We start from the raw sequence: 23,387 nt of genomic DNA, 5'->3' as shown, positions 1-23,387 counted from the left end.
GTCATCAGTTCTCGGGGTATTGAGGCTGATCCTTCAAAAATCAAGGCCATTATAGACATGAAACTGCCAACGAATGAGAAAGAAATTCTGGGTTTCCTTGGAAGGTTGCAATACATTTGTAGGTTCATCTCAAAGCTCACTATGATCTGTGAACCAGTATTTCGAAAACTCCGCAAGAGTGAGCCCAAGGTATGGGACGAAGACTGTCAGCATGCATTTGACACTATCAAAGATTACCTTTCTAATCCGCTAGTGTTAAGTCCGGCAATACAGGGGGTTCCCCTTAGGCTTTACCTCACAACGACTGATTCAGCAGTAGGGGCCATGCTTGTCTAATAGATTGAAGGCAAAGAAAATGCCGTATACTATATAAGCAAGAAGCTGCTCGAGTATGAAACCAGATATACTCAACTCATAAGGCTCAGTATTGCCTTGGTTTGGGCCACAAAGAAACTACGACACTACATGCTCTCCCACACAATGTATGTAATTTGCAAAGTAGATCCTCTCAAGTACGTATTCGAAAAACCAGCTCTCAACGGAAGGTTTTCCAGATGGTTGGTCATGCTAGCGGAATTCGATCTTAAGTACATGCCTCAAAAATCTATTAAGGCGAGCCTGAGAATCCCAAATCAATAAGGCCATTAGAGCATGAATATCACTATACTTCCCCATCCAAGCATTATTACCCAATTTTCGTTTTGCTTTTTCTGGACGTCGAGCCTGATCGACTTCCCGTCTTGGTGACAGGATTGATTTCGTGACCAGCGCTCTGACTCTTGGAGGAAGATCTGCTTGAGAGCATTTGGAATTCACCCTAAAAGCACGATAACCTTGATCAGCTCAATATGAACAATTGAATCGAAAGGGCAGGTTCGGCGGTCTCAGACTTCCTAGCCGACTGTCCCATCGAGGCAGAAGAGGAGGATTATGACTTACCCGATGAGCAAATTTTAATAACAAGCGATGACAGTTGGTCGCTGCACTTTGACGGTGCCTCAAATCATAATGGATGTGGTGTCGGGGTAACCCTAGTAGCTCCGGACGACACTCACATTCCCATGTTAGCAAAGTTGCAATTCAATGTTACAAATAATGCGGCAGAATATGAAGCTTGCATGATGGCCTGAAAGCCGCCTTAGCATTTGGTGTCCAGAAACTTCGAGTGTACGGGGATTCCTCCCTAATCATCAATCAAATTTCCGGCAAGTGGAAAGTTAGAAGCGAAAGCTTGGCCCCATATCAGTCCTATCTTGAGAAGCTGTCTGAGCAAGTAGAAGAGCTTTGTTTCACATACCTCCCAAGAGAAGAGAATCAATTCGCCGATGCACTGGAGAAGCTGGCATCAATTATCAACATCCAAAATGGCATGGCTGAAATGCCACTTACAATTGAGATGCGTCAAGAAGCAGCATATGTCCATGCTATTGAAAACATCGAGTCTGACAAAGATGAGCCTTGGTTTACAGACATCCAAAGGTACCTACAAAACTATGAGTATCCCCCGCACTTTTCAAGCAAGAGTCAAAGAGCTTTACGCCTGCAAGCAACCAATTTCGTCATAGAAGGCGACGTTTTATACAAGAGGTCGCCTAGTGGCCCTAATCTCCGATGTGTTGACAAGTAGGAAGCACAAAGAGTCATGGATATCGTGCATGCCGGGGTCGGTGGTACTTACATGAATGGGAAGATATTGGCCCTCAAAGTCATTAGGGCTCGGTATTACTGGACCACCCTTGAACGGGATTGTTACTTCTTTGTCAAGAAATGTCCTATATGACAAAAGTGTGCGAACCTGAAGCATATTCTCCCATCCTTGATATATTTTCAATCATCACCATGGCCATTCTCAGCTTGGGGTATCGACGTCATCGGCAAAGTCACTCCAACAGTCATCGGGGGTCATGAATTCATACTGGTCGCAATCGACTATTTCACTAAGTGGGTCGGGGCTAGGTCATTCTAAGTGTTGGGTTCCAAGCAAGTGGCCCAGTTCATACAAGAAAACATCATATGCAGATATGGCGTTCCTCACGAATTCATTAGTGACCAGGGAACCCATTTTCAAGGAGAGTGTGAAGATCTATTCACCGAGTACAAAATTCAACATCACCGTTCTTCGCCTTATCGCCCGCAAACTAATGGGGCATTCGAAGCAGCAAACAAGAATGTTAAAGCCATGATCATGAAAATGACTACCAATTACAAAGACTGGCCTCAAAAGTTACACATTGCATTGTGGGGGTATCGAACTTCAATCCGCACTTCAACGGGCGCAACCCCATTTTCATTGGTCTATGGAATGGAAGCAGTACAACCTATTAAGCTGGAGATACCTTCTCTAAGGATAGTCCTCGAAAGAAAAATCCCAGAAGATGCATGGGTACAAGCAAGATATGACGAGCTAGTCATGCTCGATGAGTGTCGGCTTCAAGCCGCCCACCATGTATAAGTCTATCAGCGCCGAGTGGCCAGACATTTCAACAAGAGGGTCAGAACCCGAAACATCAAGGAAGACGAGCTTGTCCTCAAAGCCCTTCGCAAGAGCGTCATTGACCCAAAGGGAAAATTCAGACCCAACTGGGCAGGACCATACATTGTCAAGAAAATCCTCTCCGGGGGAGCAGCCAAATGAACAGATGTCGATGGGACTGAGTTCCGTTCTTTGACGAACCTCGATCAACTCGAGAAGTTTTATTTCTAAGTTCTAGATTCAAGATTCAAAGTCAAATTCAAAAAGTTCTGTAAGTTAGAACTACGTTCGGCCTGATTCCTTAACGTGACACGTAGGCAACCTCATTCCGAGGCCTGACCACTTTAATACAAAAAATATTCAAAGTTTCCTCAATTAAGGGCATCCTAAAAATCATATCAAATTTCAAAATTCAATTGTTGCTGTTGTTTTTATTCCAAATGTGCAGAGCATGTTCAAGCGGAAATTAACACAATAACTTTTATTTTGGCTCTAAATCCTTCAAAGCTAATTCAAAGCACAAGGTTGGAATCAGGTGAATCAAAGTTCAAAGCCTTTTCACTTCCACTAAACACAATTCCTAAACACATCTTCTAAACACATTCTTAAACACACTTCTTGATAATACAACTTCAAACACATTAATCCTACAAAGATCTGGAGTTGGGCGACTATGCTCTTGAGTCTTGGCACCTTAAGTAGTATCCCCTGGCTCTTCCCGCAATCATTCATCAATCTTCCCCTTGCCCAAGCGGCGGGAGAAGGAACTTGCGAGTCTTCCAAGACGGGAGGATGACGAACCTTCTTTGGACCCAGAACGGTCAAGCACCGGACGGGCCACACCCCCGTCACCTTCTTCATAATCAGTTGATGCATGGCGTCTAGCTCTAGAACCTCGGGCTCTCGCTGGCCCGGAGAGAAAAATGTCCCTTTGGCTTGGACCTTTCATCCATACAATATACCCCGCAGGAAGAGTAACAGGCTCAGGTGGGAACTGAATATTTAAGAATAGTTTGGCAACCCAATACTGCCTCCAAACTTCAAGTCGATTAGCATTCAGTACAAAAGGTTTAGGATGCTCCTCAGCACAATCCGGGATTCCTTGCTTCAAGCCATATTGTCTCATCACTCGAGCAGGAGAGTGGAAGACTAACATTGTGAGGCTAGGCACCCTCAAAGCATTAGATCCAGGTGCATGTCTCAAAGCAGCAATTCCCCACCAAGGAAATACCCACCTGATACAAGATTCAAACCCCGAGAGTGCGCAACGCCACTCGTCCAATGAAAGTCGGCCATACAACATGGGCCGCATGGTGAAACAAACATGAGTCTCTCCATAAGCCAGACCTTGGAGAAAATACAAGAAAAGCAATACAAAATTCAACATTCAAAATACAAGTACCATTTTGAAAATACAAGAAAGCTCCAGATCCTTACTTGGAGTAACACCGGACTTCCCGACGGCATGGAAGAGGGGTTCGACTTTATCATGTCAAGGCCCAACAATGTTTCTCCAATCACAAGCGGCATTGGGTCCCTACCACTAGCAAACTGCTCCACAATCTCTATTAGGGAGGCATCGCCATTGCCAAACCCCTGCTTCGAAAAGAGGAAGCGAGCAAAGATACAAAAACTAAAGGCCCGCAAGCGGAAAACCTTTGGGACGTCAAGCCCAACAAAGTCAGTGACAAGGAGGGACAAATCCACCCCTCTTCCATATACAACAACACTCAAAAGTGAGGGCTTCAAGCCCAAATACCTTTCAAAAGCTAAGAAAAAGTGTTCTTCAACACTACGCATGCAAGGCTATATCATAAGGGGCCACCCCAATATAGCACTGAACTCTTTAGGGAGGGGACATACCTCATTGTTTCCAAAGCAAAAAACATGGTGAATCAGATCCCAAGCCTCCAAAGCAGCAAGAATGAAACGCATGTCAAGTTTCACAAACCGGAAAGAGACGAGCACCCTGGATGCATGCCATCAAGGTCCATTTTCTCTAATTTTCCTAGCGAACCAAGCCAAGATTTCAAGGCGTTTTCAAAAGATATAGCCGTTTTCTCTCTTTTTTGTGAAGAAGTAGAATGCAATTCAGAGTAGGGAAGGATTGGTGCTAGAATGTGATCCGGCAAGCTCCCTATTTATACAAAAACCAACACTTATGGTGGTACTCGAAAGGACCCCCTGCGCTGGGCGCCAAGGCCTGCGCCAGGCGTAGGACCTGCAAGAAGGACGAGCTCAACGTCCCCTTTATGATTCGAAGTACGCACCCTTTATAGCTTTGGACAGCTAGTGTAGCCCCAATCATTCACGCTGAAGATTCCAAAAACCCGCAAGCCGCGCAAATTCAAGTAGTCCGAATCATCACTCTATGTCGATTTCGGGTTAATCTGTTCAAAATTCAAGCATTCTAGTTCTAGATCGACGTCCTAAGTCGAGTCAGCATATGCTTAAGCAAGAGTTTAATATACTTTGACTTGCGCTTTTTCTAACCAAAAAACCTCAGTCAAAGTGGGGGCTCATAGTGGGTATGTACACCCGAAAAAATGGGTAAATTTTTTCTAGAATCAACATGTGTATAAGAAGGAGTTGAATATACTTTGACTTGCTCTTTTTCTAACCAAAAAACCTCAGTCAAAGTAGGAGCTTATAGTGGGTATGTACCCCCGAAAAAATGGGCAATTTTTTTTAATTTTGCATGCATACATATAGCTACAAATTTCAAAAGCACACATAACGCGTACGAAATTCAATTCGAACCCTGCAAAGACACATAAAAAATTCAAACCATCTAAAATCCAAGTACAAACCATATAAATATAAATCCAAATACAAGCTACAAAAATCCATACAAAAATCCTCATACAAAAATCCAATCGAGGCAAGCTGGAACTCGCTACCATGCAGGATCAATCCGAGTCATCATCAGCCGAAATGTCAATCATGAGCTCCTTGTTCCTACTCCGGCTCATGTACCGCTCCAGATCCTGGTCTAGCTCCATCCCAGGGGTAACAGGCTCCTGCTCCGAAATGCAAAGGGTATCGGGGGGCCGCTGAGTTCCATGCTGATAGGAGGGATACTGATAAGGATGCAGAATCGCCATGAAGTGGCGCTGCATCTCAAAATCATGGGCCTGGCGCATCCGTTCCACCTCATACCAATAAGCCCAAGACTCTGCACTCCAAGGCCGAGAGCTACTCGCTCCGAAATAAGCACCAGGGGGAGGTGTAAAAGGCATCTAGCTACCCATACCTCCAACGGAATGCCCGGTAGGCTCAACATATGTAAAGGGAACAACTCCCCTATCAACATCAGAATGCCTCTGACGATCACTAGTACTAGGACCGGGGCTCAGACCTAAGCTCTGCTCGGTCTACTCTCTCGAAGTATCCACCGGGGAACCCCTGTCCACGGAATCCCTGCGACCTCGACGACGCTCCTATACAAAATTCAAAATTCAAGAATTAGACGTCTATGTACAAGTTTCAAGAATAGAAAACCTCACAGTCACAGAATGCACTTCTCTATCCAGGCCAGTAAGCTTCTTGGTTAGTGATGAGCGACATTTATGTCGCTCTTAGCTTAGGATTTCATGTTAGTTTATTATGCTTTTTCATAGTTTTCATAGATTTTCTTGTGATTTTTATAAGTTTCTTTCCATCTTGTGCTTTATAGGTGATTATGGTGAAAAATGATGAAAAACAAGTAGAATTGAGCCAAAACAGGGCTTGTGCGACTGAACAGATCTTCGTGCGCCCGAACAGAGGAGAGATGATGACACTAAGGAAGATGGAGCTTTGTGCGACCGAACAACCCTTTTTGTTCGATTGCACAAAAGCCCCTTTGTGCGATGGGGTTCTGTTAAACGATCGCACACAATTAGATTTTGGAGGCAGAATGACCCAAATTTGGTAAACGACCGCACAGACTTTTGTTCGACCGCACAGGAATTCGTGCGCCCACACATGTTCAGCTGTTCGACCAAATCAAGTGTTCAAGGAAGTCATGGCCAAGAAAAGACCATTCGACCGAACATGATTTCTTGTTCGGTCGCACATGATGAAGGAATTGGTCTTCTCTTCGTTTGCTCGCACAGGACATAATGGTCGCTCGAATGGGTTTTCTGTGTTCGGTCGCACAGAGGGTATGTGCGACCGAATGGCTGCGCGGGCTGCATATTTTCGAATTTCAGCTTCTATTTGGGGAAACTTATAAATAGATTTTTCATTTTTAATTTTAATATTCATTTTTAGATTAACATTTTTTTAGAATTCCAAAAATAGATTTTCAGCATTTCTAGAGAGAGAAACTCTTCTACTTTGAAGCTTCAAGTTGTAATTTCTTCAACTCTTCTCTTAATTTCTTGCAATTCAATTCAATTCCTTAGTTCCTTGTTCATTCTATTTTGCTTTTGTTCTTTAATTTCTCTTAATTCTTGAATTCCTCTTTGCTTGGGTTTTGCAATTGAATGCTCTACTCTTTGATTCCTTCTTTCTAATCCTTCAATCTCATGTTTCCTAGTTTATAGCATGTGTAGTGAGTACTCTTAGGTTAGGGAAAGGGGAGAATCTAGGGGTTTAATTAGGGGAAATTGATGATTGAATTGATGATTGATTGTTGTAATTAAACATGATTTAGTGATAGGATATCCATGCCTAATTGAGTGGTAGTTGCAAATCCTATTTGATTAGATTTAATTGGATTGCATAGGTTAGGTTTGGAAAGACATTGTGAGCCTAACTTGTGTAAGTGAATAGTGGTGCCTATTATATGCATGTTTGTTTAGTCTAAGATTAGGCGAAAGCTCTTCCGTAGATTAGACGCTTCGCGTTCCCCATCCGAGAGGTGGCGGGTTCGTCATTCGATGCTATTTGCCTATACAGCAAGTCGTTGAATGATCATGATTACTTAAGTGCTTAGTTCGTTTCCCTAGATTTCCCTAGGCTATCCCCGACTCCCTAGCGTTCCCCTTTATTGATTCAATTTCGTTTAATTGTTAGCTTAGTTTCCTAGTTATAATTCAAACAAACTCTTGTTCAAACTAGCTTAATATCTAAACTCGATGACCACCGTTTCTATGGGACGATCCCTATACTTGCCACTTTAGCAATATAGCCGGTTAGTTTAGTGGTTTATAAATTTTGTTTGGTTTGGCGATTTTCTTATCAACGACGGAAAAAAGCCTTATCAAAATGGCGCCATTGCCGAGGAGCAATTTATTTGGCTTGTGAAGAAAGTCGATTGGTGCTATCTTCCTCAACCGTTCATCACTTCATGGTCCTCTGAGGTCCGTTACTTGCTCCCTCGGCACCGCAATTTCATCCCCATCGCCACCACCTCCACTACCGCCACCGCCGGACCTTCCACTTAAGCTCCTCCTCGATCTCCTAGTCCACCTCCCGGTCCTTCCCCGAATGCGGGTGGTATTTGTTCTCCCTCTCCTTTTGATTTGACTGGCTTGCAATCCACCCTTGCGGCTATCTTGCAAGGGCAAGAGGACCAAGCGCGTAGCTTGGCTTCTCTTGCTCCTCAAGGGAGCCGCACGGGGGATTCTTATCCCGATTTTGACTCGTCCTACTACGGTAGGCGGGTGTACGATTGCCACGTTGACAAAGGGGACTTTGCCCCCTATGTCAACTATCCTTATCACCCTCCCCAACAAGGGCCCGTCCCTAGTTGGAATGAGGAGCGTACACTCACTTACCCGTATTGGACGGGCCCCTCCCAACCCGGTGTCACTCCCCCCTCCTTTCCTCCCTATGATTATACTATGATGGGAGGGAGTGACTACCGTGGTGATCCAATGTATCCTTGGCCCGAGGATTTCACCGGGTGGCCCAAGGATTATGTTGGAGGTTGGGATGGGCCCCGAGGAGAGCCTCCCCAAGGAAACTACCCCGCTAAACCCGAGTATGCTTGGCCTCCCTATACCGACGCTTCGGGTCCCGATGTGGACCCCAACTATAATTTCACCCCTTTTACGGACGAAGAGGCTCATGCTCATTGTCTTAAAATGGATGAATATTGGAGGCTCTATAATCTCGAGCGTCAAGGGGAAATTGATGATTTAATTGATGATTGATTGTTGTAATTAATCCCAGTGGTTGCATGGGTACAAGCAAGATATGACGAGCTAGTCATGCTCGATGAGCGTCAGCTTCATGCTGCTCACCATGTGTAAGTCTATCAGCGCCGAGTGGCCAGACATTTCAATAAAAGGGTCAGAACCCGAAACATCAAGGAAGGCGAGCTTGTCCTGAAAGCCCTTCGCAAAAGCACCATGGACCCAAGGGGAAAATTCAAATCCAACTGGGCAGGCCCATACACTGTCAAGAAGATCCTCTACGGGGGAGCAGTCGAACTAACAGACGTCGATGGAACAGAATTCAGATCTCTGACAAACCTCGATCAACTCAAGAAGTTCTATGTCTAAGTTCCATGTTCAAATTCAAGAATCCAATTCAAAGTCCTGTAAGGTGGTCAGAACTACGTCCGGCCTGATTCCCTAACGGGACACGTAGGCAACCTCATTTCGAGGCCCGGCCAGTTTAATACAAAAATTCAAAATTTCCCCTTTAATACAAAAAAAAAATAAAAAATTCGAAATTTCCTCAATTAAGGGCATCCTAAAAATCAAATCAAATTTCAAAACTCAGTTGTTGTTGTCTTTATTCCAAATGTGCCAATTCAAAGCAAAGCATGTTCAAGCGAAATTTAACACAATAACTCTTTATTTGGCTCTAAGACCTTCAAATCTAATTCAAATACAAAGTCAGGATCAAGTGAAGCAAAGTTCAAAGCCTTTGCACTTCCTAAACACGTCTTCCAAACACATTCTAAACACAATTCCTTCCAATACAATTCCAAACACATTTAGCCTACAAAGATCTAGGGTCGGGCGACTATGCTCTCGAGTCTTGGCACCTTGAGTACTATCCCCTGGCTCCTCCCGCAATCAATCATCAATCTTCCCCTTGCCCAAGCGGCGGGAGAAGGAACTTGCTAGCCTTTCAAGACGGGAGGGCGATGAACCTCCTTTGGACTCCGAACGGTCAAGCACAGGATGGGCCGCACTCCCGTCACCTTCCTCATAGTCAGTTGAAGCAGGACGCCTAGCTCTAGAACATCGGACTCTAGCTGGTCCTGAGAGAGAAATGTCCCTCTAGCTTAGGCCTCTCATCCATACAATGTACCCCGCGGACATAGTAACTAACTCAGGTGGGAACTGGATACTCGGGAATGGTTTGGCGACCCAATACCGCCTCCAAACTTCAAGTCGATTGCCATTCAACGCAACAAGTTTCGGGTTCTCTTCCGCACAGTCCAGGATCTCCTGTTTCAAGCCATACTGTCTCATCTCTCGAGTAGGCGAGTAGAAGACCAGCATTGTGAGGCTTGGCACCCTCAAAGCAGTAGAATCAGGGGCATGTCTCATGGAAGCAATTCCCCACCAAGGAACTACCCACATTGTACAAGATTCAATTCCAAAGAGTGCGCTTCGCCACTCGTCCAATGAAAGCTGGCCATACATCATGGGCCGCACAGTGAACCCTTTTCTATTATAGCTCTCCATGTTCTCCGGTGGTGCCACCAGCATGAGCCTCTCCATAAGCCGAACCTTGGGGAGTATACAAGAAACACATTTCAAAATTAAATATTCAAAATTCAAATACAAGTACAAATTCAACATACAAGAAGGCTCCAGATCCTTACTTGGAGTAATACCGAACTTCCCGACGGCAAAGAAGAGGGGTCCGACTTCAGCAAGTCAAGGCCCAACAATGTTTCGCCAATCACAAGAGGCATTGGCTCCCGACCATTAGAAAACTGCTCTTCAATTCCATTAGGGAGGCATCACCATTGCCAAACCCCTGCTTCGAAAAGAGGAAGCGAGCAAAGATACAAAAGCTCAAGGCCCTCAAGCGGAAAACTTTGGGAACATCAAGCCCATCAAAGTACGTGATAAGGAGGGACAAATACACCCCTCTGCCATATACAACAGCACTCAAAAGTGGGGTCTTCAAACCCAAATATCTTTCAAAGCCCAAGAAAAAGTGTTCTTCAACAATGGGCATGCATGGCTCCAACATAATAGGCCACCCCAATATGGCGCTAAACTCTTCAGGGAGGGGACATACCTCATTATTCCCAAGGCGGAAGACATGATGATTCGGATCCCAATCCTCCAAAGCAGCAAGAATAAAGTGCACATCCAGCTTTACAAACCGGAAGGAGGCGAGCACCCCAAGGTGCTTGCCATCAAGCTCCCTTTTCTCCAACTTTCCTAGCGAACCAAGCCACGAGTTCAAGGGATTTTCAAAGGACATAGCCATGTTCTCTCTTCTTTTTCGTGAGGAAACAGTATACAAGAAATAGCAGGGAAGGATTGATGCAAGAAATGATCCGAAACACTCCCTATTTATACAAGAGTCGGCTTGCACGACAGCGCACTGGCGCCAAATGACATATCCTGCGCTAGGCGCAAGGGCCTGCAGCGAAGGACGAGGCCACCATCCTCTTTTATGACTCCGAGTACACACTCTTTAGTGTTTCGGACAGCAAAGTACAAACCTCCATTATTCAAGATTCCAAAGCCGCAAGCCGCGCAAATTCAAGCAGTCCGGATCAACGCTTCGGGCAGATTTCGGGTCAATTTATTCAAAATTCAAGCATTCTAGTCCTAGATCGGCGTCCTAAGTCGAGTCTGCATATGCATAGAAAAAGTTGAATATACTTTGACTTGCGCTTTTCCTCACCAAAAAACCTCAGTCAAAGTGGGGGCTTATAGTGGGTATATACACCAGAAAAAATGGGCAAATTTTTTCAAATTTTTTGCAAAATTATCATGCATGCATATGGCTAGAAATTTCAAGACACACACAACGCATACAAGATCAAACATTCAAACATACAAAAGCCAAAACTTCAAAAATTTCCAAACAAATTCAAGTTCCAAACCATACAAATTCAACCCAGGTAAGCTGGAACTCGCTATCATGTAGGGTCAGTCTAAGTCATCATCAGCTGTGACGTCCACCACAGGCTCATTGTCCCTGTTTCGCCACCTAAGGCGCTCCAGATCCTGATCCAGCTCTGTTCCAGGGGTATTAGGATCCTGCTCCGAGATACCAAGAGTGTTAGGAGAGGGATGAACTCCCTGCTGAGGAGAAGGATGCTGATAAGGCGGCGGCATCGTCATGAACTGGTACGGCGCAAACATCTGAGCATGACGCATCCTCTCCATGTCCGCATAGTAAGCCCATGAATCTACACCCCAAGGCTGTGGACCACTCCCTCCGAAGTTTTAACCGGGAGGAGAAACAAAGGGCCTCGAACTGCTTGCACCTCCAAACGAATGCCTGGTAGGATCAACATGCACAAAAGAGGCAGCTCTCTGATCAGCATCCGAATGCCTCTGGCGAACGCCAGCACTGAACCCCTGTCTTAGGTCCAAGCTCGGTCCCTCCTGCCTCGAGAAAGTCTCTCCCTGGGGCTCCTCATCAACGAAACCTCTACGGCCTCGACGGCGCTCCTATACAAAATACAAATTTCAAGAATCAACATCCAAGTTCGAGTTTCCAGAATACAAATTTCAAAATCAAGAAATGCACCTCTCTGTCCCGGCCAGAAAGCTTCTGGGTCAGCTTGGCACAATACCTCTTCCAGGAATCAATCAAGAGCATCCAGCGACGCACTCTCACCCGAGTCGCCTGCATACAAAATTCAAGATCAATTCCTAAATACAAGATTACAATCAGTTTCAAGAAAATGCAACAGTACTTACAGCGGCATAATGCTCTGGTACAGCATCATACGATCTCCGGTGCGGAGGAGAAGCTACAGGAATGGCCACCTCCACCTGTTCCCCGTCCGAGTTCTCATAGCGGAGGATCCTATCAGCATGGGGAATGTCCTCAGGATCAACCTCCTCCTCCTACATACAATCATCCAATCATACAACAATACAAGAATACAATCACACAAGAATACAATAATACAAGATACAAAGTTCAAAAGCTCACCAGCAGTACGAAGCGTACTGGTGGAGCCATCCTCCTCAGGAAGTCGTCATAGCTACCCTTCCTTTGTACAAAATCCCTCCAAGAGCGGCAAACAGCATCGCCCCTAGCGTTCACATAGAGCTGGGTAAGATCTTAATCCGGCGCCAGCAATGACTCCGGTGGGTCCTTGGAGACAAACATGTTCCCCGAATGGTGCTGAAGGGACACTCGCTCCCCCAAATACCACATGTGGCGGTACACCCCTGGAAGCAAAACCCGCCGTCCAGACAAGAAATGGGCACGAGCGGCCGAGGCAGGTACAGGCGCGTTGGCAAAAGGACGCCACACCACCTGCAAAGTAGACAACTCAGGAAACTATACAAATACAAATACAAGAGAGCAAACAGTACAAAAAGATTACCTCATCAGCAAGTAGAACTCTCCAAGCTCTGCGGGAGGCCGCGAGGTGCACTCTCCTGCGCACCGCTCCTATTCAAGAGGCAACATACGGGTTAGCCACAACTCCAGTACGATCCGGCGCCAAAGTCGGAAAGTGGTCATATATCCAAATCTTTCAAAAAAGCAAGAAAAACGGCAGTCAAGTTCAGATACAAACATACAAGTACAAGGCACAAAGTACAAGGAGCTTCAATACCTCCAGCACACTCCACAGAGCAGCCATGCTCGGCTCGCTCTCCGGCGCAGTCCGGGAGGCCCACTTCATCTCGTACAAGAGGTGGCTATAGGCCAAACCACCCCAGTTGTAGCTCGAAACAGCCCTCAAATCCCGCAAAGCTGACAAGAAGCTAATGTGCACCCGACTGTTCCTGCTCGGGGCCACAACCCTACTCGCTAGAGCCAAAAGGAACAGCCTAACCCTCTGCTCTGCAGACACACCCGCACCACGGGTAGCATCTACAATCACCGTCATAGATGCATGGGTGTCGTCCTCTGACAAGTCAACAACAGGGCCGAGCAAGGCCCTGGCAGCGGCCGAGCGCCACGTCAGCTCCGAATCAAGGTCACATTCCTCTCAGAAAAAGGAAGACCCGTAATCATAGCAAACTCAAAAGGCCGGGGTGATGGTGATCTCCCCCATGCCACGTTCTCCTCGAAGTGCCTCCCATGGCACGCCAGAAGTCAACCAGACCCGTGTGTGACCAGATCTCCATGGCCTCCTCGTCAGCACGAATGGCTGCAAAAGCCTTCTGAAGCTCCGCCAAGGACCAGAAGCTGCGAAACGGTTCTCCATTAACCTGCAGATGAACGAATCATCAAAACCTATACAAGTACAAAATACAAATTCAAAGCACAGTACAAGACTCACCAAGCCAGCGCGAGGCCGCTGAGACAAGTGAAACTCCAGTCGAAACACCAGATCGGAAGGGCTCCAACCCGTACCAACAAAAGTGGGTGCTCTCCGGGGAATCATACCCCCATCCGGCACGTTTATCGCAGCCGCTTCACCATCCGAAGCATCCTCTCCAACAGCTCGAACCACCGAAGATTCGGCGAGCTTTCTCCGAGTGTGACGAGGCATACTCAATCAAGCAGAGTACAAAGTGTCAAAATTCTAAACTGGGGGCTATCCTATACTAGCCCATGCAAAAATCAAAATTCAAAAGGCTATCCTATACTAGCCGGTACAAAATCGATAATCCAAAAAATCCCCAGCGGCAGTACTAATCCAGCCTGGGACCTCTAGTTCAAAATTCAAGTTCTACACCAACGCCTAGGCTATCCACGCCGAAGCAGGTATACAAGTTCTACACCAACGCCTAGGCTATCCACGCTGAAGCAGGTATACAAGTTCTACACCAACGCCTAGGCTATCCACGCCAAAGCAGGTATACAAGTTCTACACCAACGCCTAGGCTATCCACGCCGAAGCAGGTATACCAGTTCTACACCAACACCTAGGCTATCAACGCCGAAGCAGGTATACAAGTTCTACGCCAACGCCTAGGCTATCCACGCCGAAGCAGGTATTCAAGTTCTAATCCAACGCGTAAGCTATCCACGCCGAAGCAGGTATAAAAGTTCAACACCAACGCCTAGGCTACCCATGCCAAAGACGGCATTTCCAAAACTCTACAAACAACATCTAGGCAGCCTAGCCTATGCACTCTTGAGACCCCGCAAGGTCATCAGTGAGACTACTATCTACAAACACCAGGTAAAACATTCAAAGAAGTTTTTTTCAAATTTTTTTTTCGAATCTACAAGTTCCAACAGTTCAAGTTCGAGTGGCTATCAAACAATTCTCAACAAAATTCAAGAAGCTTGAGCATACAAGCATCATTCCAAAGTACGAGAAAATCAAAACTACATGCAATCCTAGAGTTATTTCATAAGCAAAAACATGAAATAATTACATGGACAAGGCAAGAACAAGACCAAGGGAAGAGCTTAATCGACCTTTGAGAGAAAGAGCAAAAAATTTCAAGAGAATGTGCCTCAAAATGGCACGGCAAGGGGAGCTTTTATAGCTCCACCCCGCGCCAGACGCCGAGGCCCGCGCTAGGCGCAGCCTGCTGCATGCGCAGAATATGTCGCGCACGGTCTCTCGTGCTGATTGCATGTCCTTTACTGCTACGGTCTTCCGCACCAAGCATCAAGTGTCGCATCAGGGCGTCTTTCGAAAATGCGGGTATACAACCATATCTCCAAGTACAAACAGATGAATATTTCAAGAATACAAAGTCAAAAAAATACAACGACTCAGGCGTTCGACTCCCAACGGACCCAAGCTCCAGGAAAGTCAGCCGAAATTTCAAAATCTTAAGGGCCAGTAAAAAGCTCTTATCCCCAGCAAAGCACATCCCCAACAGATGAACTCCGGGTATTCAAAATTCAAAAATTCAAGATTCGAAAATTCAAAATGCAAGATTCAAAAATTCAAGATTCAAAATTTTCGATGCCAAGCTCCGTCCGAACCGTTGGCGGAAGAACAATACAAGTACAAACCGGAGTCGTCACAACCGAATAGAGGTAGACTCTATCCTTTTTTTCTATCGCCTGTTTTGTGCAGGTACTGGCATACAAAGAATGGTCTTGATTGCAGAACATCTTGATCATTCTCCGTCCCTTTCGAAATACTTTGACTTGCGCTTTCCTAACCGAACGCTCAGTCAAAGTGGGGGCTTCTGTAGACACCTAATTTGTGTCTCCCCTCTGGGATGATGACGATACCATTATCCTTACTAGGCGGTCGGAGAAACTCCGTACAGAAATCCCAATTGCTAAGAACATCTCCAAAATACAAGATCCAAAATCCAATCCCCGAGGCCGTTCCCCTTCCGGAACTCGGTACAAAATACAATTTTCAAAACCCAATCCAAGTAAAATCTCATCTAGTAGACCATACCATTGGTTTTACTAAGCCTTTTCCACTCAAAATCATATAAGGCAAGTCAAATTTGGGCGCCGACCCACAAAATCGAGCAAGCCGGGCCCCATCCCGTACAACCGGAATTCAAAACCCGAAACGGCTTGTTTTTTTACGCAAATTCAAGTCATAACCTCCAAGAAAGCACTATGTGCCAAGCATCGTACTATTCGTACGAAGGTACATGAATACAAGACAAATAAAGGACGGAGCCCGCGTCCTTCATTTTGGCAGCACGCATGCCACGTCACCAGCGCTGGTTTGGCGTGATGCGCTGGCAATGGCTGGCAGTTTCCAGCCATTTTTCCTATAAATACCCCCTAATTTTCAGCATTTGGGGAGGGAGCTTCAATATACAACGTCGTAATACAAAAATTACGCCTCAATTTCAAGTCCAAAAATCCTTCAGAAACACATACAAACTTCAAGTTCTAAGCAATTGGGAGCTCTAAAACGAATTCTTGCCTAAACCTAAATAGGTAATTCCGAATCCCACAATATTCAATCATGTTTCTTTGATTTTCCTATTTCAAAAATGATTAGCAAGTTGGCATTTTTACTACTAAAAATGTCACTTGCAACAATCATACATCTTTTCAAAATCCAAACTTTTCAAAATACAAAAATGCAAACATTCAAGATTCAAGGATGTTCAAAGTTGTTTGCAATCACTTCTTTGAACTAGAATCACTTTCAAGTATGGAGTAATCAAAGATGACACCTTTTTAGCTTCTAAAGGTTTAATGTTTTGAGATTCAAGACTCCATTTTTCAATATACAAGTTCAAGTTTTCAAATTTCAAGATCCCACAATGTTTAGGGTTGCTCATGACTACTTCCCTAAACTAGGATCCTTTCAAAATAAGAGTACATCAAAGATCTAACCTTTTCAACATTAAAAGGCCCGATCTTTGAGATTCAAGTATCTTAAGTTTCAATATTTCAAGTACAAGTTCAATATTTCAAGTTCAAGTTCAATCATTTCAAGTTCAATATTTCAATATTCAAACTTTCAAGTTCAAGTTCTATATGCAAAATTACGATACTTTGGGATGAGCAACTTCTCCCAAGTTGAGATTTATGGCTTTGAATTCGTGTCGGGCGCACTTATTTTTAAGGAGCCGCTTGGCGTTCGAATCTCATGTGCCAAAGTACAAATTTCGATATCGCAATTTCAATTACGCACCTTTCAATATTGTAATATCAATTATGCACCTTTCAATACCGTAATTTCAATATCGCACTTTCAATTCCGCAATTTCAATATCGCACTTTCAATTCCGCATTTCAATTTCGCATCTTTACTTGCCTAGTCCTTAATTCTAGGCAATGTGGACCTATTCCCTAGTCCGTTTCTAGGGGGTCTTGTATTTACTAATTCCGCACTTATTTACAATTGCGATGTTGCTTTATTTGTTTTATTGATTTCATCACCATACATGCTAAATACAAAAAAATGCAAGGTTACATCACGCTTAACAAAGATAATTTCTTGGACAAACCGATCTTAGGTTCCCTTAAATTACCTTTAAAGCAAAGTGACCACCATACAATTAGAGATTCTATTTGCTCTAAAATTCAAAAACACATAGTCAAATCTAGGGTATATTTTTGAATATGCTATGTCACGTACTCGAATAATTTCTAAAGCTCGCGGAATAAGCATCTCGTTCCCGTGCCCGGATCTCACCCATCCGTTTCGTGGATTCAAAGCCTTATCCAAAATAGAGTCACTTGCGGTCTTTCCAAACGAGACTTTGAATAATGTTTGTTGGCAACTCCTTCGAGGTACAAAAATACAATGGTTTTCTAAAAAAAACCGCCCCCTTGTAGGGAAAGAGCATACTTGCGATGCGACCAAAAAACACCCCCTACAGGGTAGCCCAAATAAGTGGTATGAGTTTGTTTTGGTTCGATTTGCTTGAGTTGAGTTCATTCATCGCGCTTCACTTTAGGTATGAGCATCAATTACAAAATTTGTTCCACACCTTACCCCTAGCCTACGTTACACCCTAAAAAGTCCTCATGACCCTTTTGAGTTGAGTCTATGTCGGTGGAGGGAGGATTTGGTCAAATTTATGGAATGAGATTTTCGTGCTAAGATGTCGAGTAACCTTCTCTTCTCCCTTGCAATTCTTGTTTTCCGGCGCCTTTGCGGCGTCTTGAGAAACTATTCTTAAGGGTGGATGGGATCTAGAGATTTGACGTGGTATGCTCGGTTGAAGGGGAATTGATAAGTGCTTTCCCTTAGTTCTCTTTGCTTGGCATTTGAATCTTTCACTCGACTTAGGACATTGGTTAGCATGCATTCGTCTATTTAGTTAGTAATATTAGCATTCTTTTGTGCTCGTTCCATAATAAACGCCCATTTCTTGAGTTTTGTAGTTTTATTTTTCGTTTTTCTTTCTTTTCTTTTCCTTTTCTTTTCTTTTCTTTTCTTTTCTTGGTTTGTTTTTTTCATTTTAGGTCTTGCCTTGATTCAAATTTTTGGAAGAGTTATGGGTGATTCTCTTTGGAAACCCTTGCAATATCCCACTCGCCCTCATGAGCGATTGTGGGGTTTAAAGAGCTTGTTGCATGCGCCTAAATGCAACCGTGATTCCTACGAAAGTTAGTTAGGATGTATATTCTTGTAGTTCTTGTTTTTGTAGTTTTTATAACTTGAATAATTGCTCATTCTTCCCTATTTAGTGCTTGGTTTGCTAGAGACAAGCAAACGCCTAGCTTGGGGGAGTTTGATGAGCCACATTTATGTCGCTCTTAGCTTAGGATTTCATGTTAGTTTATTATTCTTTTTCATAGTTCTTATAGATTTTCTTGTGATTTTTATAAGTGTCTTTCCATCTTGTGATCTATAGGTGATTATGGTGAAAAGTGATGGAAAACAAGTAGAATTGAGCAAAAACAGGGCTTGTGCGACCGAACAGATCTTTGTGCGCCCGTACAGAGGAGAGCCGATGACACTAAGGAAGATGGAGCTTTGTGCGACCAAACAACGCTTTTTGTTCGATCGCACAAAAGCCCCTTTTGTTAGGTTATGATACATATGACATTTACATAGATCATGCGGAAACAACCATTAACCCAGGAAACATATTATTTACACATAATCATTTAGCATAGTTTAGATGCATACTCTTTGTTGCGTGCCTTCCCTAGCTGCGCCCGAACCGAACAAGAACAAGTCTTTTAGGACTCCAAGTGTCGTCCCTCCGTAGAAAGTCCACAGCACGTCCGGATCCGCCTTAAGATTGACCAACTAGAATCGCCCTTAAGGTACTCAGAAAATTCGGCACTTTTGGGGCAAGATGGGTGTTTGAATTTTCTCTCAAAAAACTCACTTTTGAATACTTTGAAACTTGTATATAAATTATGACCCCTAGGCCTTTATTTATAGAGTTATGGAAAAGGAATCGTAATCCTAGTAGGATGCGAATTAATTGGAATTAGAATTCTACATGAATTCTACTTAATCAATTTATCCAATAGGAATAGACATTTAATCATACACTGACTCTTGCAGATTCAGGAATCTCGCATGAGCTCAAACTCACACACACACGGCAGCCACAAGGGCTGCCCACGCATGCGAGCAGCAGCCCACGCAGCGCGGCCCACGCATGCGTGGCCTTGTGCGCGCTGGGCTGTGGCGTGCGTGCTTGCTGGGCGATGGCCTGGCTTCGTGCTGGGCCTTCGTCCGGCAGGCCTCGTCCGATGCTAATTCGTACGATACGCTTCCGATTAAAATTCCATTTCCGGAATCTATTTCCGATACGAACAATATTCAATATTTCCGATTCCGGAATTAATTTCCGTTTCGAACAAATATTTAATATTTCCGTTTCCGGAATTATTTTCCGATTCCGGTAATATTTCCGATTCTGACAATATTTCCGTTTCCGGCAATATTTCCGATTCTGGTAATATTTCCATTTCCAACAATATTTTCCGATACGTACCATGTTTCCGTTTCCGGCAACATCTACGACTTGGATAATATTCATATTTCCGATACGATCCATATTTCCGTTTCCGGCAATATCATCGTTTCCGGAGTATTCATTTCTTGCCTGTGACGATCTTAGCTCCCACTGAAAACAAGATCCGTCGGTTCCGAATATTCATAGATGGAGTATTTAATGCCATTAAATACTTGATCCGTTTACGTACTATTTGTGTGACCCTACGGGTTCAGTCAAGAGTAAGCTGTGGATTAATATCATTAATTCCACTTGAACTGAAGCGGCCTCTAGCTAGGCATTCAGCTCACTTGATCTCACTGAATTATTAACTTGTTAATTAATACTGAACCGCATTTATTAGACTTAACATAGAATGCATACTTGGACCAAGGGCATTATTTCCTTCAGTCTCCCACTTGTCCTTAGGGACAAGTGTGCATTTCCTAATTCCTTTGTCGCTCGATGCTTGCTCTTGAACATAAGGTAAGAGTTGTCATCCTTATTATGTCCAGAGGTGTTCCTCGGTTTCAGAGTTCAACTGATCAAATAAACAGATAATCATAGCCTATGATTCATCCGAGCACGGCCATGCATTTCACAGTTTCTAGCTCTCCGAGTGGCCTTGTACAACTTTTAAGCATCTCATCCCGATTTATGGGAGGACAATCCCAATCTTGCGATCTTGAGATTAGACTTCGTTTGATAGGTGATTACCTGAGCGTTGCCTTTATAGCCTCCTTTTACGGTGCGACGGTTGGTCAACGTCAAAGCAACCAGTTCTCAAACAAGTAATCTCAAATCACTCAGGTATTGAGGATTTAGTGTCTAACAATTTAATGAAATTTACTTATGACAGACTTTCATCTCTTACAGTAAAGTTTCATAGGTCTTGTCCGATACTAGTCTTCCCAAAGTAAGTATCTATGCAAATGATTATGACATTGCCATGTCCACATAGTTCAAGAAACAGAACTACTAGTCATCTTGCATTCTAATCGTCTAACGTTTTCTATGCGTCCAATTTTATAGAAAACTCCGACTAGGGACCATTTTCAACCTTTGACATTCAAGTTCACTTGATAGACATTTCTTAGTCACAGGACTGGTCCTGACAGTCTATCTTGAATATATCGTCAAGTTGAAGGGACTCATCATTTAATAAACCACAAATTAAATGGAAAAATGAATTCCTTTCATTTATTGTGAATGATTAACCAATAATGTTTTACAAAGATTTAAACTCTAAAACTTTAAAACATTAAACAGAGACATCAAAGCCATTCTCCAATATGCTTGATTCCCATAGCTGCAGTGTGCGAGTTGTGCTTCGCTTGCGGCAGAGGTTTAGTTAATGGATCTGATATGTTGTCATCAGTTCCAATTTTGCTTATCTCGACTTCTTTTCTTTCAACGAACTCTCGTAGAAGGTGAAATCTACGAAGTACATGCTTGACTCTCTGGTGGTGTCTAGGCTCTTTTGCCTGTGCAATAGCTCCGTTATTATCACAATACAGGGCTATTGGTCCTTTAATGGAGGGGACTACACCAAGTTCTCCTATGAACTTCCTTAGCCATGTAGCTTCCTTTGCTGCTTCATGTGCAGCAATGTACTCCGCTTCAGTTGTAGAATCCGCAATGGTGCTTTGCTTAGCACTTTTCCAGCTTACTGCTCCTCCGTTGAGGCAGAAGACAAACCCAGACTGTGATCTGAAATCATCTTTGTCGGTTTGGAAACTTGCGTCCGTATAGCCTTTAACAATTAATTCATCATCTCCACCATAGACCAGGAAGTCATCTTTGTGCCTTTTCAGGTACTTCAGAATGGTCTTGGCAGCAGTCCAATGCGCCTCTCCTGGGTCTGACTGGTATCTGCTCGTAGCACTGAGTGCGTACGCAACATCCGGGCGTGTACATATCATAGCATACATTATTGAACCAATCAATGATGCATATGGAATCCCATTCATTCGTCTACGCTCATCAAGTGTTTTTGGGCACTGAGTCTTGCTTAGAGTCATTCCATGAGACATGGGTAGGTAGCCTCGCTTGGAGTCCGCCATCTTGAACCTATCAAGCACCTTATTGATATAAGTGCTTTGACTAAGTCCAATCATCCTTTTAGATCTATCTCTGTAAATCTTGATGCCCAATATGTACTGTGCTTCTCCTAGATCCTTCATCGAAAAACATTTCCCAAGCCAAATCTTGACAGAGTTCAACATAGGAATGTCATTTCCGATAAGCAATATGTCGTCGACATATAATATTAGGAAAGCAATTTTGCTCCCACTGACCTTCTTGTATACACAAGATTCGTCTGCGTTCTTGATGAAACCAAAGTCACTGACTGCTTCATCAAAACGTATATTCCAGCTCCTGGATGCCTGCTTCAATCCGTAGATTGATTTCTTTAGCTTGCATACCTTTTTAGCATTCTTTGGATCCTCAAAACCTTCAGGCTGTGTCATAAACACAGTTTCTGTTAAAACGCCGTTTAAGAAAGCAGTTTTGACATCCATCTGCCATATTTCGTAATCGTAATATGCAGCGATTGCTAACATTATTCGAATAGACTTTAGCATTGCAACCGGTGAAAAGGTTTCATCGTAATCCACACCGTGGACTTGCCTGTAACCTTTTGCAACCAATCTAGCTTTGAAAACTTCAAGTTTCCCATCCTTGTCCTTTTTCAGTTTGAAAACCCATTTGCTTCCAATGGCTTGGTAGCCATCTGGCAAATCGACCAAATCCCATACTTGGTTTTCAGACATGGAGTCTAATTCAGATTGCATGGCTTCTTGCCATTGCTTGGAGCTAGGGCTCGTCATAGCTTGCTTGTAAGTCGCAGGTTCATCACTTTCAAGTAATAGAACGTCATAGCTCTCGTTCGTCAAAATACCTAAGTACCTTTCCGGTTGAGATCTATATCTTTGCGATCTACGCGGGGTAACATTTCTAGATTGACCATGATTCTCACCAGATTCTTCTAAAGATCTCTGAGTTTCATCCTGAATGTCATCTTGAGCATTCTCTAGAGTTTGTTGTTCGACTCGAATTTCTTCGAGGTCTACTTTTCTCCCACTTGTCATTTTGGAAATGTGATCCTTCTCCAAAAAGACACCATCTCGAGCAACAAACACTTTGTTCTCAGATGTATTGTAGAAGTAATACCCCTTTGTTTCCTTTGGATAGCCCACAAGGATACATTTGTCAGATTTTGGATGAAGTTTGTCTGAAATTAATCGTTTGACGTATACTTCACATCCCCAAATCTTAAGAAAAGACACATTTGGAGGCTTTCCAAACCATAATTCGTATGGAGTCTTTTCGACAGCTTTAGACGGAGCTCTATTTATAGTGAGTGCAGCTGTATTTAGTGCATGTCCCCAAAATTCTAATGGAAGTTCGGCCTGACCCATCATTGACCTGACCATGTCTAGCAAGGTTCTGTTCCTCCGTTCTGACACACCGTTCCATTGTGGTGTTCTAGGAGGAGTCAATTCTGATAGAATTCCACATTCTTTCAGATGGTCATCAAATTCATAGCTCAGATATTCACCGCC

Source organism: Spinacia oleracea, chromosome 4 (genome assembly GCF_020520425.1).
Source record: "Spinacia oleracea cultivar Varoflay chromosome 4, BTI_SOV_V1, whole genome shotgun sequence".
Classification (NCBI taxonomy): domain Eukaryota; kingdom Viridiplantae; phylum Streptophyta; class Magnoliopsida; order Caryophyllales; family Amaranthaceae; genus Spinacia; species Spinacia oleracea.
The sequence above is the reverse complement of the archived record's forward strand: the minus strand, read 5'-3'. Positions refer to the sequence as shown.